Source organism: Ranitomeya variabilis, chromosome 4 (genome assembly GCF_051348905.1).
Source record: "Ranitomeya variabilis isolate aRanVar5 chromosome 4, aRanVar5.hap1, whole genome shotgun sequence".
NCBI classification, from domain to species: domain Eukaryota; kingdom Metazoa; phylum Chordata; class Amphibia; order Anura; family Dendrobatidae; genus Ranitomeya; species Ranitomeya variabilis.
Window position 1 is genome coordinate 129,956,143 of NC_135235.1, and position 15,327 is coordinate 129,971,469.

Here is a 15,327-nt window from a genome sequence, read left to right on the forward strand (position 1 = left end):
GGATTTATATATACCTTTATAGGTGCCTGACACTGAAAGGAAAATCAGGCCCAATGTTACACACTAGGTTTTCTGTGGCCCAATAATTTGAGACAGATGGCACACACAGGCCCAGCACTTAAGCAGAAATGCCAATCTTAATCTCCCACTATTTTTTTTTTTTCTGGGAGAATTTACCCTAAAAAAAAAAAAAAAGGCCCAGTATTACACAGTGTTTTCAGTGGCACACAATGAGAGAGAGATGCCACACACAGCAATGGCACGGAGGCAGACTTGCCAATATTTATCTCCCAATAATTTTTTTTTTTAAAAGGGAGAATGTACCCCCCCCAAAAAAATGGCCAAGTATTACACAGTGTTTTCAGTGGCACACAATGAGAGAGAGATGCCACACACAGCAATGGCACGGAGGCAGACTTGCCAATATTTATCTCCCAATATTTTTTTTTTTTTGAAAAGGGAGAATGTACCCCCCCCCAAAAAAAAATGGCCAAGTATTACACAGTGTTTTCAGTGGCACACAATGAGAGAGAGATGCCACACACAGCAATGGCACGGAGGCAGACTTGACAATATTTATCTCCCAATATTTTATTTTTTTTTTGAAAAGGGAGAATGTACCCCCCCAAAAAAAAAATGGCCAACTATTACACAGTGTTTTCAGTGGCACACAATGAGAGAGAGATGCCACACACAGCAATGGCACGGAGGCAGACTTGCCAATATTTATCTCCCAATAATTTTTTTTTTGGAAAAGGGATAATTTAGAAAAAAAAAAAAAGGCCAAGTATTACACAGTGTTTTCAGTGCCACACAATGAGAGAGAGATGCCACACACAGCAATGGCACGGAGGCAGACTTAACAATATTTATCTCCCACTAATTTTTTTTTTGGAAAAGGGAGAGTTTAGAAAAAAAAAAAAAGGCCAAGTATTACACAGTGTTTTCAGTGGCACACAATGAGAGAGAGAGATGCCACACACAGCAATGGCACGGAGGCAGACTTGCCAATATTTATCTCCCAATAATTTTTTTTTTTTGAAAAGGGAGAATGTACCCCCCCAAAAAAATGGCCAAGTATTACACAGTGTTTTCAGTGGCACACAATGAGAGAGAGATGCCACACACAGCAATGGCACGGAGTCAGACTTGACAATATTTATCTCCCACTAATTTTTTTTTTGGAAAAGGGAGAATTTAGAAAAAAAAAAAAAAAGGCCAAGTATTACAGTGTTTTCGGTGCCACACAATGAGAGAGAGATGCCACACACAGCAATGGCACGGAGTCAGACTTAACAATATTTATCTCCCACTAATTTCTTTTTTTGGAAAAGGGAGAATTTAGAAAAAAAAAAAAAAGGACAAGTATTACACAGTGTTTTCAGTGCCACACAATGAGAGAGAGATGCCACACACAGCAATGGCACGGAGTCAGACTTGACAATATTTATCTCCCACTAATTTTTTTTTTGGAAAAGGGAGAATTTAGAAAAAAAAAAAAAAAAGGCCCAGTATTACACAGTGTTTTCAGTGGCACACAATGAGAGAGAGATGCCACACACAGCAGTGGCACGGAGGCAGACTTGACAATATTTATCTCCCAATATTTTTTTTTTTTTTTGAAAAGGGAGAATGTACCCCCCCCCCCCAAAAAAAGGCCAACTATTACACAGTGTTTTCAGTGCCACACAATGAGAGAGAGATGCCACACACAGCAATGGCACGGAGGCAGACTTGCCAATATTTATCTCCCAATAATTTTTTTTTGGGAAAAGGGAGAATTTAGAAAAAAAAAAAAAAGGCCAAGTATTACACAGTGTTTTCAGGGGCACACAATGAGAGAGAGATGCCACACACAGCAATGGCACGGAGGCAGACTTGCCAATATTTATCTCCCAATAATTTTTTTTTGGGAAAAGGGAGAATTTAGAAAAAAAAAAAAAAAGGCCAAGTATTACACAGTGTTTTCAGTGGCACACAATGAGAGAGAGATGCCACACACAGCAATGGCACGGAGGCAGACTTGCCAATATTTATCTCCCAATAATTTTTTTTTTGGAAAAGGGAGAATTTAGAAAAAAAAAATGGCCAAGTATTACACAGTGTTTTCAGTGGCACACAATGAGAGAGAGATGCCACACACAGCAATGGCACGGAGTCAGACTTGACAATATTTATCTCCCACTAATTTTTTTTTTGGAAAAGGGAGAATTTAGAAAAAAAAAAAAAAAAGGACAAGTATTACACAGTGTTTTCAGTGGCACACAATGAGAGAGAGATGCCACACACAGCAATGGCACGGAGGCAGACTTGCCAATATTTATCTCCCTGCAGTTATCTCAGAAAAGTATGGCAGGCAGCTGTAAAAGGACTGCTGCACACAAAAGTGTGGACAAACACACAAGATAGCTGTGCAGAAAGGAAGGAAAAACAGGATTTGTGCTTTGAAAAAAGCAGTTGGTTTACACAGCGGCGTACACACAAAGCAACGCAGCTATCAGGGAGCCTTCTAGGGCAGCCCAATGAGCTACAGCGCTGAGGAAAAAAAAATGTAGCTTCCACTGTCCTGCAAACAAAAGGTGGTATTGGACAGTGGAAATCGCTACAGCACAAGCGGTTTGTGGCTTTATGTACCCTGCCTATCACTATCCCTGCTTCCGAAGAAGCTGCAGCAACCTCTCCCTACGCTCAGATCAGCAGCAGTAAGATGGCGGTCGGCGGGAACGCCCCTTTATAGCCCCTGTGACGCCGCAGAAAGCAAGCCAATCACTGCAATGCCCTTCTCTAAGATGGTGGGGACTGAGATCTATGTCATCACGCTGCCCACACTCTGCGTCCACCTTTATTGGCTGAGAAATGGCGCTTTTAGCGTCATTGAAACGCGACTTTGGCGCGAAAGTCGCGTACCGCATGGCAGACCCCACACAGGGATCGGCTCGGTTTCATGAGACGCCGACTTTGCCAAAAGTCGGCGACTTATGAAAATGAACGATCCGTTTCGCTCAACCCTAGTAGTCAGTATCACAAAAAACATTTACATCCAGGTACCTTATAAGTGATATCTTCTCTAGTTGGAGTTATTCCTATCATTTTGTCTCGATATAGCGCAGACTCCATGATTCCATGCCCAGAGGTTTTCTCTCCAGGCTTGCCTCTACTTTGTCTTCAGGAGCACATCCTGACACAATGCCCTTAAAAGTAAAAGCATTATTATACTGCTTCATAAATAAAAATATCTCCCCTGAATAAATTATTTCCCCTCAATGTGCTTCCTGCACAAAATAACTTTCACATACCGAACTTCTCTATAATATCCCCCCACACTGACCCCTTCCAAAATATTCCACCCACACTGTCTCTCGAAAATACCCCCCTCAACCCTCTCTAAAACACCCCCATCCACACACTGCTCATCTTCAAAATAATCTCCCACACTGCCCCTCTCCAAAATGCTTCCCCATACTGCCCCTCTATAATATACCCCACAAATGCCCTTCACCCCCAAATACCCTACATTCTGCCCATCTGTATGATATCCCCCTATACTGCCCCTCTCCAAAATATCCTGCCTCTCTGGATAATATCACCCCACATTGCTCTTCTCCAGAATAATATCTTCCCCACATAATATCCCTCACACAACCCCTCTCCATCATGTCCCCCCACATACTGCCCATTTTCATATCTCATCCAAACTGCCCCTTTCCAAGTCATCCCCACCCCACTGCCCTCACTATACTATGCCCCCTTTCACAGTCCCCCAAATTGACTGATAATGTCCCCCTTAATGTTCCAAATTGCTCCATAGTGTCCCAAATCGCTCCATAATGTCTGAATTTCTCCACAATGTCCCCCATAATGTTCCAAATTGGCTTATAATGTCCCCCATAATGTCCCAAAATGCCCATAATGTTCCAAATTACCACATTATGTGCCCTCGTAGTAACACCACCCTTTCCTTTCCCAGGCCCCTCATCTAAAATAACATGATATTTAATATTTGTCTCCTTCTTGGAGCGCTTACCAGTGCCTCATGTCTCCTCTGCCTGTGTGGCCCCGGCAGCAGTGTGATGACGTCATCATGTAATAATTATAGGGGATAACTCAGGAGACTCTTTGCGTGGAATAAGACAACTACAGGACACAGTTTTATAAGTGGTAAAGTCTATATTATCACATGGTGATTCAAACAGGTGCAGAGAGAAACTCAAGTCCACAACACTTGGTGTAAATATTAAACGCAGCTTAGCAGTCTATAGGAAACTTCAGAGGAAAATGCAATCAAGCAGAAAGTCTATGAAGCACAGTTATTCTTGAGGATACTTGACACGAATAAATCCTTGTCTTAGTCCAAACACAGATAGATAAGCTTATAAGGCAGTTCAAATCATATCTTAGCTCAACCAGGGAGGCCTGGTTAATAGTCTCAGGTTTTTGCAGAGCAGAAACAGCTTACATGTCCAGCAAATGCAGATGGAAGTAAACACGAGCAGCAGATGAAGGAGGATTACTGGAAACTGGTGTATGCAGCAGGAACTCAGAGCAGAGTAGCAGGATCACCACACAGGTCACAGGAGCAGGTATATAGCCAGGGAGTAATCAGAGGTCAGGAGCTGGATGCAAGGCAGAATACTCTAGCACAGACTGAAGGCTGGGGTGGAGTTTTATAACAGGAAGACACAGTGCACATGAGACCAAAGACACCATCTTGGAAAAGGGCAGTAATGCAGAAAAGGTAAAAAATGTTCAGAGTCCTGACACATCAGCGTGTTTACCTCATCACTCTGCTGCAAGTTAGTGCTTTCTCTGCCTCAATCCCAGTTCCACAGCATTCAAATGTATTTGCATCTGATGGACGCGAATACATTTGAATATGGGAAGAAGGAGCAGAGTCTCCCGGACAGCTACAATAGCTTCACAACATCGTTTGGTGGGCCACATGCTGCCGCTGGCCATATGTTGTGTAGGTCTGCTCTATAGTATGAACCAAAGAGTGTCCCACTCTGTGATACTCTAAGGGTAGGTTTACACTGTTTGCTGATCAACACTCATTTAAAAGCTTTTATAGACAGGCAGATCACACTTCCGACACTCACAAAATGAGCAGTAATAGATTGTTCTCGGCACATAGACTGTCATTGTTCTAGGCAGCACATGTCCTGTCCTGTCCTGCCAATGAGGAGGCGTTTTAGTTTACGTTAGGATTTAGTTTAGGGTTAGTAGTTTACTATTAATCCTATTGAATTGTGGAATTTCCTGTCTGAACACATTTGGCTAAAACCAGTGTTCTTCAGTTTATAACTAGTGATGAGCGAGTGTACTCATTGCTCGGGTTTTCCCGAGCACGCTCGGGTGACCTCCAAGTATTTGTTTGGAGATTTAGTTTTCATCACAGCAGCTGAATGATTTACAGCTATTAGCCAGGCTGAGTACATGTGGGGATTGCCTGGTTGCTAGGGAATCCCCACATGTAATCAAGCTGGCTAATAGCTGTAAATCATGCTGCTGAGGCGATGAAAACTTAATCTCCGAGCAGTCATAAATACTCGGAGACCACCCGAGCGTGCTTGGGAAAACCCGAGCAACGACTACACTCGCTCATCACTATTTGTAACCCACCAGTAGTACAGACTATTGGGGTATTAGAGTTGCAGGCCACTGGCATTACCAAAAATATTATCTACAATTTCACCAAATTACAAAAGTATTTGCTAGTTTGACGACTAGAGATGCTATTGCAAAAAGAAAATATCAAAATAAATGCTATTTTAAAGGCAACCTGTCAGCTGATTCGTGGTTTGGGCAGCATGAATCAGAGCATGGCAGCATGACTGCAGACGGGTATGTTTTTTTGCTGACGATCTGGTGTTTCTGAGAAAAATCAGTTAAAGGTCTGGTCGGAGGTCCTAGGCACACGCACAGAATAAACTAGTCTCCTTCTGCCTATGGTCCGCAGTCAGATCTTTAAACTAGTTTTGTTCTGAAATGCCTCTGAAAAAAACATGCCAGACTGCAATTGTGCTGCCAGGTTCTGATTTATGCTGCCCGTGGTTTGGGCAGCATGAATTGACTGACATTCTTCCCTTTAAAGAAAATTTGTCATGCTCTATTTGTAGTCTGTGAGCAGCATGTTACAGGGAAGTGTATAGTTTATCTTGCAGTTCATTTATTTAAATCCATCCTCTTTCTATGCTTAAGAATCAAGTGGGCCAACTTAGTGACTGGCAACTGCAGTATCTCTGTATACTGTATATAGTCATACAGCGACTTTCCACTGGATATGAAAGCAGAGAAATAGAAGGGATTTATGCAGAGAAAACACAAGATATAGGAAGTCTTTTCTGTCAAAAATATACATCAGTTTGCTCAGCTTCTCTGGCCCTATAACTGGGCATGAGACTGTACTGTGAACTGCATAATAAGATTCTCGGTATTTGCAGACTTAGTAAGACTTAAAGGTTGGCTTGAGAACAGAGCAAATGTTAATCCTATGAGCATATATACATGAAGGTTTAAGGCTATGTGAAAATTCATCTTAGCTGTGCTTGTATATATGTGAAAAGGAATAGCGAAGCGCGAGCGTGCTTGCATAAGGTGCTATCTGAGCATGGTCGTGTCTTAATAGAGTATCTTCGGCATGTTTGAAAAAGATGCTTGAGTTGCAGCGGCTGAACGTCTCCCCACTGTTCAACAGCTGCAACACATAAAGGGATGTCCTAACAAACAGGCATTTCCTGTATGGGTTGCAGCTGTTGAACAGCTGCGGCGACTCGAGCATTTTTTTCAAGCACGCCAAAATACTCGATTAAAACGTAGTCCGAGATAGGTATAAATCCAAGAAATAGTACAAATGATACAAACTTTTCGGCCAAACAATAACGACCTTCTGTCTATTGTGTTTCTTGTGGCTATTATGGGGGTATTGATCGTATCATCCTCTATTGTAAAGGGTGGAGAGCACATGAGCAGGGATCTCATCTTAAGAATGACCTTGGAACTGTCCGGACTCTGTGTCCCTGAGAGCAGTCATATATACACTATTTCAACACTTGATGATTATAATACATGGTTCTTATAAAAATGTCTTCTCTTCTGTTTCCAGGTTTATTCACAAATTATTCCAGATAAATGTTATTTTTTTAAATTTATCCATCTTGTTACAGTTCCTCCATTGTTTCTTTTCAGTTCAACTTTTAGGTGAATATAATGTGGCTCCATGTGGGAGCTGGATATTTTGTGTCAAGAAGCAGATTGGAAAACCCTTCCCAAAGAAGAGCTGAACATTTTCCCTCCTGTGTTCTGATAGGAACCAATCCCATTCTTGGCTCAAAATATTCTGCAAATGTAGAGACTTTACCGCCACAGTCAGGTAATACACTGAAGAGAGACAGCGTTATTACACAGATCAATGGTGTCCTACATACTGGTCATGGATTTTGCAAACCAAGTCAGACATGACTGTAATTTGCTTTATAACCCTTTGGCCTGTTCCACACACTTTTCTTGCTAACGCTTTGGGGAGGGACCATAGTTTCTTTCCACATAAGATCAACAGATACTTGTTACCGTCCGTTTTTATCTTCCATAGCACACCGACCCATAAAGTTTCATTCAGCTTTACACACATCATTTTTAAAAACAGGTCCATGTCTCGAGTCCATAACACTCAGATCAGATCCTACTTGCATCCATTTTTGCAGATCAGACTCTGTCATTGAGACTCTATGAAGTCAATGGAGATCCATGAGACCTGGATGAAACTAGGAAGACAGACTTTCTTCTTCAATTTCCCATCAAAGTTTAATCTATTTTTAATTGACCTATTACTAAAAGTCAATGGAGAAAAAAAAGTTCAGACAGTCAACCTGCTTCAGTGAAAAAAAGGGATGAGAAAAATACAAAAGAAACAAGGAAACAACTAAAATGACACCTGATAAAAAATTGTTCCATTTATCTTGGATGGTAATACTAACACGGATGTGTGAATGTAGCCTAAGGGTGTGTGCAAACAAAATCTTTAAATTATCAGCTGAGCCGCCAAAGTTTTCCTAGCCAATGGTCTTTTCCTGAAACCGCATCGCTGGTAGTTTTGCCATTGTTTTTTATGGCACTATTTTGCTCCCTCATCGGCATCTTTTCCTTATACTTTCAACTATAAAGAGCCTGGCAGCTTCCAAATGAAGCCGATCAGAGAATGAATATGTTACTTCTTTTAATGGTTTCACGATTTCCAAACCCTGAAGTACGGTAGTTAAAAGAAGTTACAAAAAACTGTACATGTGCACATCAATGGCTATTTCAGATTGACTTACTTAATGTTGTCAAATGTTTTCGTTTTTTGTAGGCAATGACTTATTCTTTACTTTGACACATAGTTTACTTGCAGCTTTGGATTGGTTGCACTTTCCCTACAGAGGCGCTATCAATTGTAGCTGTATTTGATCATTAATTTTCTATGTAATAAAAGGCTTTGTTTTGGTCATAGTAAAGCAGATTTGCAATTCTATGGACTGTGACTATGTTTATCTGTGTGAATAGATTTTCCACTGAGCTAATTGCATGGGTACCTTTAGGTTCTGCTCAATTAATACATGCCTCTACCTTCTATCATGGAGGCCTTCTGCATCCTGCAGTACATTAGTACTAGGACTAGGGTGTGGGCAAGGTGTTTTGGTACCCTATGCAGATCGGGCAATGGTGCCTCCCATCCTCACTCTCTTTCCCCTTATAACTATCATATCATGATGTACACACCAGGCATGACATAGTTGCCATCAGGCCAACTAATCGGAGATTCTGACAGAGCAAGTCTGCAGTGCTCTGGTCTGGCAGCTATGGACTAGCAACATGGCCACTAGACTATGGTCCTACGAATATTTTTGATAATCTCTAACCGTGAAGAAATCTTCAGCAAGCAAAGTTAGGATTCATCTCGACTCTAGTTGGCAAGTAATAGAAATCATGTAAAAGGGCATATTTGTGGTCACGTGATGACTGATGGAAGTGGCAGAGCCGAATCCTAACAGTGTGTGCATTACTAACTGCTAGGATTCAGCAAGCTGACGGACTTGCCGAAAACTTCACCAGGGGTAGACAACCCTCTTTAATATATACAACTCTGGCAAAAATTAACACTGCAAAATGTTCAGTTTGTCTGATTTTTCTCTTTATAGGTATATTTTTGAGTAATATGCAAATTGTTCTTTTAGTCTATAAACTTCTGACAACATGTCTCCGAAGTTCCAAGCATTGCATTTTGTATTGTTTTTCTGACAAAGAAAAATGGTCAAAATTTTAAATAACCCCAGTGCTTGCAGACCTCAAATAATGCAAAGAAAGCAAGTTCATAATCATTTAGAAACAACAATACTAATGTTTTACCTCAGGAAGAGTTCAGAAATCAATATTTTGTGGAATAACCATGATTTTTAATCACAGCTTTCATGCATCTTGGCATGCTTTCCACCAGTCTTTCACACTGCTTCTGGCACAAAAATGTAAGGCCTCTTTCACATTTCCGTCGTTGGCTGTGTGTCATAGTGCAGTGAAATGACGCATCGACGGACGTTGTGAAAAATAGAGGAAAATGTGTGTGACGCATCCAGTATTATGACGGATGCGTCGACTGAGTTCCTGGCTGAATTTTATAATATAAGATTCTGGGGGTGGGGGTGGGGAGAGAGAGCGAGAGAGAGAGAGTTTTTCCCTGCCTTGAAAATCCTTCCGGGCATGTTCCGAGGGGAAAAACATGATACGTCGCTGGATTCCTGTGTGTGACGGTCAGCGACGGATCGTGCATCCATAGGCTTCCAGACAGAAGTGTGAAAGTAGCCTTAGCGACGGATTGTGATGGATGGCCATGGAAGCCTATGGACCGTCACACACAGGAATCCAGCGACGGATCCAGTTTTTCCCTTCTGAGCATGCCCAGAATGATTTTCAAGTCCGGAAAAATCTCTCTCTCTCTCGTCCCCAGACATTTAATTCCCGGAATTTATGTATGACGGATCCGTCATTACACTGGATCGCACATGTTTTTACCTATTTTCATGACGTCCATCGATACGTCATTTAACTGCACCACGACGGACCCCAGAAAACGGAAGTGTGGAAGTAGCCTAATACAAGTCTATGGGAAAAAACAGGATCCTGCAGAAAAATTTGAAGGATCCTGTTTTTTCAAAACTCAACAGATTTCGACGTGAGACAAAAGACAGAAGTGTGAAAGAGGCCTAAGCAGTTCTTCTTTGTTTGATGGCTTGTGACTATCCATCATCCTCTTGATTACATTCCAGAGGTTTTCAATGGGGTTCAGGTCTGGAGATTGGGCTGCCCATGACAGGGTTTTGATGTGGTGGTCTCTTAATTTTTGCCAGAGCTGTACATGTGTCTATCTGTTATCTGATAGTATACTACAAATAAAAGTATGGAATAATGTAGTAGACTGCACTTTTTATACTGTAAAAAATCCATAGGAGGCAATTTTCTAACATATGCCTCCTACTGTATATGCTAAACAAAGGCCATTTAGCCTTAAAGCACTCTCCAGTGTTTTTTTTTATTGCAGTGCTGGAGTGGTGCCACTAATCTAAGTTCCCTGCTTCTAGTCTAATACTTACCCATCGCCATCTTCATCTGTTTTCAGTGCCGCTCCAGTCAATCTTCTGCAGGTTGTGACGTGCTGGATTACTCCAGTGTTTGTGAAGTCACAAGTCAATGTAAGTCTATGAGAACCTTGTTCGGGCTCTCAATGACTTACATTGAGTGCTTGTTACTGTTTGCTCTGACTTCCGATCAGTCAGAAGTTGCAGTCACAAGATAGCGGATCGGGACCTGATCTGCACTGGGAACAGCTGAAGATATCAGCTGTAAACTATAATATTAGGTGCAGGAACCTTATGAAAATGGCGCCACTCCATCTCTGAAATAAAAAAAAATGCTGGAGGGGTGCTTTAAGGGGTTATTCCTCCAAAAATCAAGTTATCACCGATCCACGGGATACGGGATAACTTGCTAATTGCTGGGTGTCCAAACACTGGGATACCTAGTAGTGATGAATGAGTATACTTGTTGTTCGGGTTTTCCCGAGCATGCTCGGGTGGTCTCCGAGTATTTGTGACTGCTCGGAGATTTAGTTTTCCTTGCCACAGCTGCATGATTTACAGCTGATAGACAGCTAGCAACCAGACAACCCCCACATGTACTCAGGCTGGCTAGTAGCTGTAAATCATCCAGCTGTGTCAACAAAAACTAAATCTCCGAGCAGTCACAAACACTCAGAGACCACCCGAGCGTGCTCGGGAAAACCCAAGCAATGAGTATACTCGCTCATCACTAATACCTAGTGATCCTGAGACTAGAGCTCTGTAGAGGAGTCCTTAATGGAGGTGCGCATGTTCAACTTCTGCTCTATTCATTTTCTATAAGACTGATAAAAATAGCTGAGTGCAGCACCCAGCAGTTCTATAGATAATGAATAGAGCAGAGGCAAAGCATGCACCCCTCTGCTCCATTTAGGATGGGACTACAGAGCCCTGTTTTAAGGGTGTTTTCTACTACTAGGACAACCTCTTCTCATTCCCCATGTTTGGCCCTGATAAAATAAAAACACTTATACTCACCGCCTGTGCCAGTGACATTTGAGCCCAGTGCCCAATCAGCACTGCGTTAGTGTCTCCTCCTTCGGACGTATAAGTAATTAAGAGGGAGTGAGCTGCAGCCACCTCCCTGACTTTCTCTTGATTACTTATATGTCCAAAAGAGGACTCAGTGACGCCATAGCTGATTGGTCACCATGGTCAAATATCATAACAATAACCAGAGAGCCCCAGGAATGCAAATACTGACATGGGAGGTGAGTGTATGTGTTTTTAATTTATTGGGACCAAACATGGGGAAGGAGAAGGGGTTGTCAAGTAGTGGACATCCCCTTTTAAGGATCACTGGGGCTTGGGGGGATGTTGGGGGGAATAACCCTTTTAAAGAGTCAAGTTTATTCTTCTTCTCTTTACAATTACAGTATCATACATAGCCAAAAACAAATATCCGCACACACACATACAGTGTATATATATATATATATATATATATATATATATATATATATATATATATATATATATATATATATATACTAGCTGTACTACCCGGCTTCGCCCGGGGTAATAACTGCTGTTAGCAAAATAGAATGTGTTAACAATAATTTATTCTGCACAAAAAACCACAAAACAAATAGATAGAAATGTAATTATTAAAAGGCAAAAACTAAGCTAATAGAAGCATTTTACAACATATATTTCAACACCAGAGATATTCCACACAGATTTAACTAAATTGGCCAAGTAATGTGAAGTAATCTTCTACTACTTAATCGAGAGCCTTTTGATAAACTACATTCTTAGTTTTTCCTTCAGGTGCAAAGACAAACAAATTTTTGGCTGTTCCAACTCTTGAACAGGCCACATAAAGTTGACCATGAGAAAAGCATGGAGATTGTAAATCTAAGCTAGCTGAAGAGCCCGGCGTTGCCTGGGCATAGTAAATATCTGTGGTTAGTTATAGCACCTCACTTCTCTTATTTTCCCATCACGCCTCTCATTTTCCCCATCACATCTTTCATTTTCCCCCTCACATCTCTCATTTTCTCCCTCACACCTCTCATTTTCCCCCTCACTCCTCTTATTTTCCCCCTCACTCCTCTCATTCCCCCCTAACACTTGTCATTTCGACCTCACATCTGTCATTTTCCGATCACTCCACTATTTTCCCTCACTCCTCTCATTTTGCACTCACACCTTTTCATTTTCACCTCACACCTCTCATTTTCACCTCAGTATATACATGTTTGTCATCTCCCTTATATATAGTATACACCTGTATGTCATCTCCTGTATATAGTATATACCTGTATGTCATCTCCCCTGTATATAGTATATACCTGCTGTGTGTCATCTCCCCTGTATATAGTATATACCTGTATGTCATCTCCTCCTATATATAGTATATACCTGTATGTAATCTCCTCCTGTATATAGTATATACCTGTGTGTCATCTCACCTATATATAGTATATATCTGTGTGTCATCTCCTCCTGTATATAGTATATACCTGTATGTCATCTCCTCCTATACATAGCATATACCTGTATGTCATCTCCTCCTGTATATACTATATACCTGTAGGTAATCTGCTCCTGTATATAGTATATACCTGTGTGTCATCTCCTTCTGTATATAGTATATACCTGTATGTCATCTCCTGCTGTATGTAGTATGTACCTGTATGTCATCTCCTCCTCTATATAGTATATACCTGTGTGTCATCTCTCCTGTATATAGTATATATCTGTGTGTCATCTCCTCCTGCATATAGTATATACCTGTGTCATCTCCCCTGTAAATAGTATATACCTGTGTGTCATCTCCTCCCGTATATAGTATATATCTGTATGTCATCTCCTCCTGTATTAGACATCATTCACACGTTATTTGGTCAGTATTTTTACCTCAGTATTTGTAAGCTAAATTGGCAGCCTGATAAATCCCCAGCCAACAGTAAGCCCACCCCCTGGCAGTATATATTAGCTCACACATACACATAATAGACTGGTCATGTGACTGACAGCTGCCGGATTCCTATATGGTACATTTGTTGCTCTTGTAGTTTGTCAGCTTATTAATCAGATTTTTATTTTTGAAGGATAATACCAGACTTGTGTGTGTTTTAGGGCGAGTTTCGTGTGTCAAGTTGTGTGTGTTGAGTTGCGTGTGGCGACATGCATGTAGCGACTTTTGTGAGATGAGTTTTGTGTGGCGACATGCGTGTAGCAACTTTTTGTGTATCGAGTTGCATATGACAGGTTAGTGTAGCAAGTTGTGTGCAGCAAGTTTTGCGCATGGTGAGTTTTGCGCGTGGCGAGTATTATGTGTGGTGCCTTTTGAGTATGTGCAAGTTTTGTGTGAGGCAACTTTTGCATGTGTTGCAACTTTTGTGCATGTGGCAATTTTTCCGCGTGTGCAAGTTTTGCACGTGTGGCGAGTTTTGCATGTGGAGAGTTTTGCACATGGCGAGTTTTGAGCGGCGAGTTTTGTGTTTCGACTTTTATGTGGCGAGGTTGGTGTATGTGTGGTGAAATGTGCGCTGAGGGTGGTATATGTGTTCGAGCACGTGGTAGTGTGTGGCGCATTTTCTGTGTGTGTTCATATCCCCGTGGTGGTGTGGTGATTATCCCATGTCGGGGCCCCACCTTAGCAACTGTACAGTATATACTCTTTGGCGCCATCGCTCTCATTCTTTAAGTCCTCCTTGTTCACATCTGGCAGCTGTTAATTTGCCTCCAACACTTTTCCTTTCATTTTTTCCCCATTATGTAGATAGGGGCAAAATTGTTTGGTGAATTGGAAAGCGCGGGGTTAAAATTTCACCTCACAATATAGCCTATGACGCTCTCGGGGTCCAGACGTGTGACTGTGCAAAATTTTGTGGCTGTAGCTGCGACGGTTCGGATGCCAATCCCGGACATACACACACACACACATACATACACACATTCTGCTTTATATATTAGATAAAAACACTTATGTTACAGATGGAACACTCATTGGGAAGCACCATGCGGAGGACAGAGATGGCAGCCAGAGAGAACTCTCATCAGTCTGATAGCGTTCATTGGCCAGCGTGCCTCTGTTTCTGCATGCCAGGCCCCTTTTCAAAGTTCGCACCCAACGATGCACAACAGTAACACATAGACCAACATTAATCTAATAAGGCCTACCTAGGCATACAGTGCTAAATGATTTTGCTAATAAAAGTTTGCAGGTTTAATTTCCATTTCACTTGAATAGGGCTGAGATTCAATAGAGATACAGCCCTTAAACAAAACATAGGTCAGTATCTGTGAAAAAATGATGTCTTTTTGCAATACTGAACAATCCTTTTTGGATTACAGTGTTTATTCAAGATGTGTCATAACATATATTGGTAACACTATATAAAATATGCTTCCATATGAAAGAATATAATTTATGATATGTATTTTAAAAGGGAATTCTTCACTAAGTTTTCACTACATAATCTGAGAGCAGCAAATTGTAGAGGCAGAGATCTTGATTCCAGCTATGTGTCACTTACTGGGCTGCTTGCTGTAGTTTTCATAAAATTCATAAAAGGGAGTCTGTCAGTAGGATCACCCTCCTAAGCCATCTTTATGACATGCAGGTCATAGAAAGCTGAATCAAATGATACCTTGATATCTGTGATCTGATGTCTTATTCCAGAGAAATCCACATTATTCTTAATATGTAAATGAGCTGTTAAGATCTATGATC

General features: G+C 41.3%; 1 protein-coding gene across 1 annotated transcript in view; it reads left to right on the forward strand.

Moving 5' to 3' along the window:
- Positions 1-15,327, forward strand: part of MYOZ1 (myozenin 1) — an 82,843-nt gene that overhangs the window by 15,320 nt on the left and 52,196 nt on the right. The window lies entirely within an intron of this gene.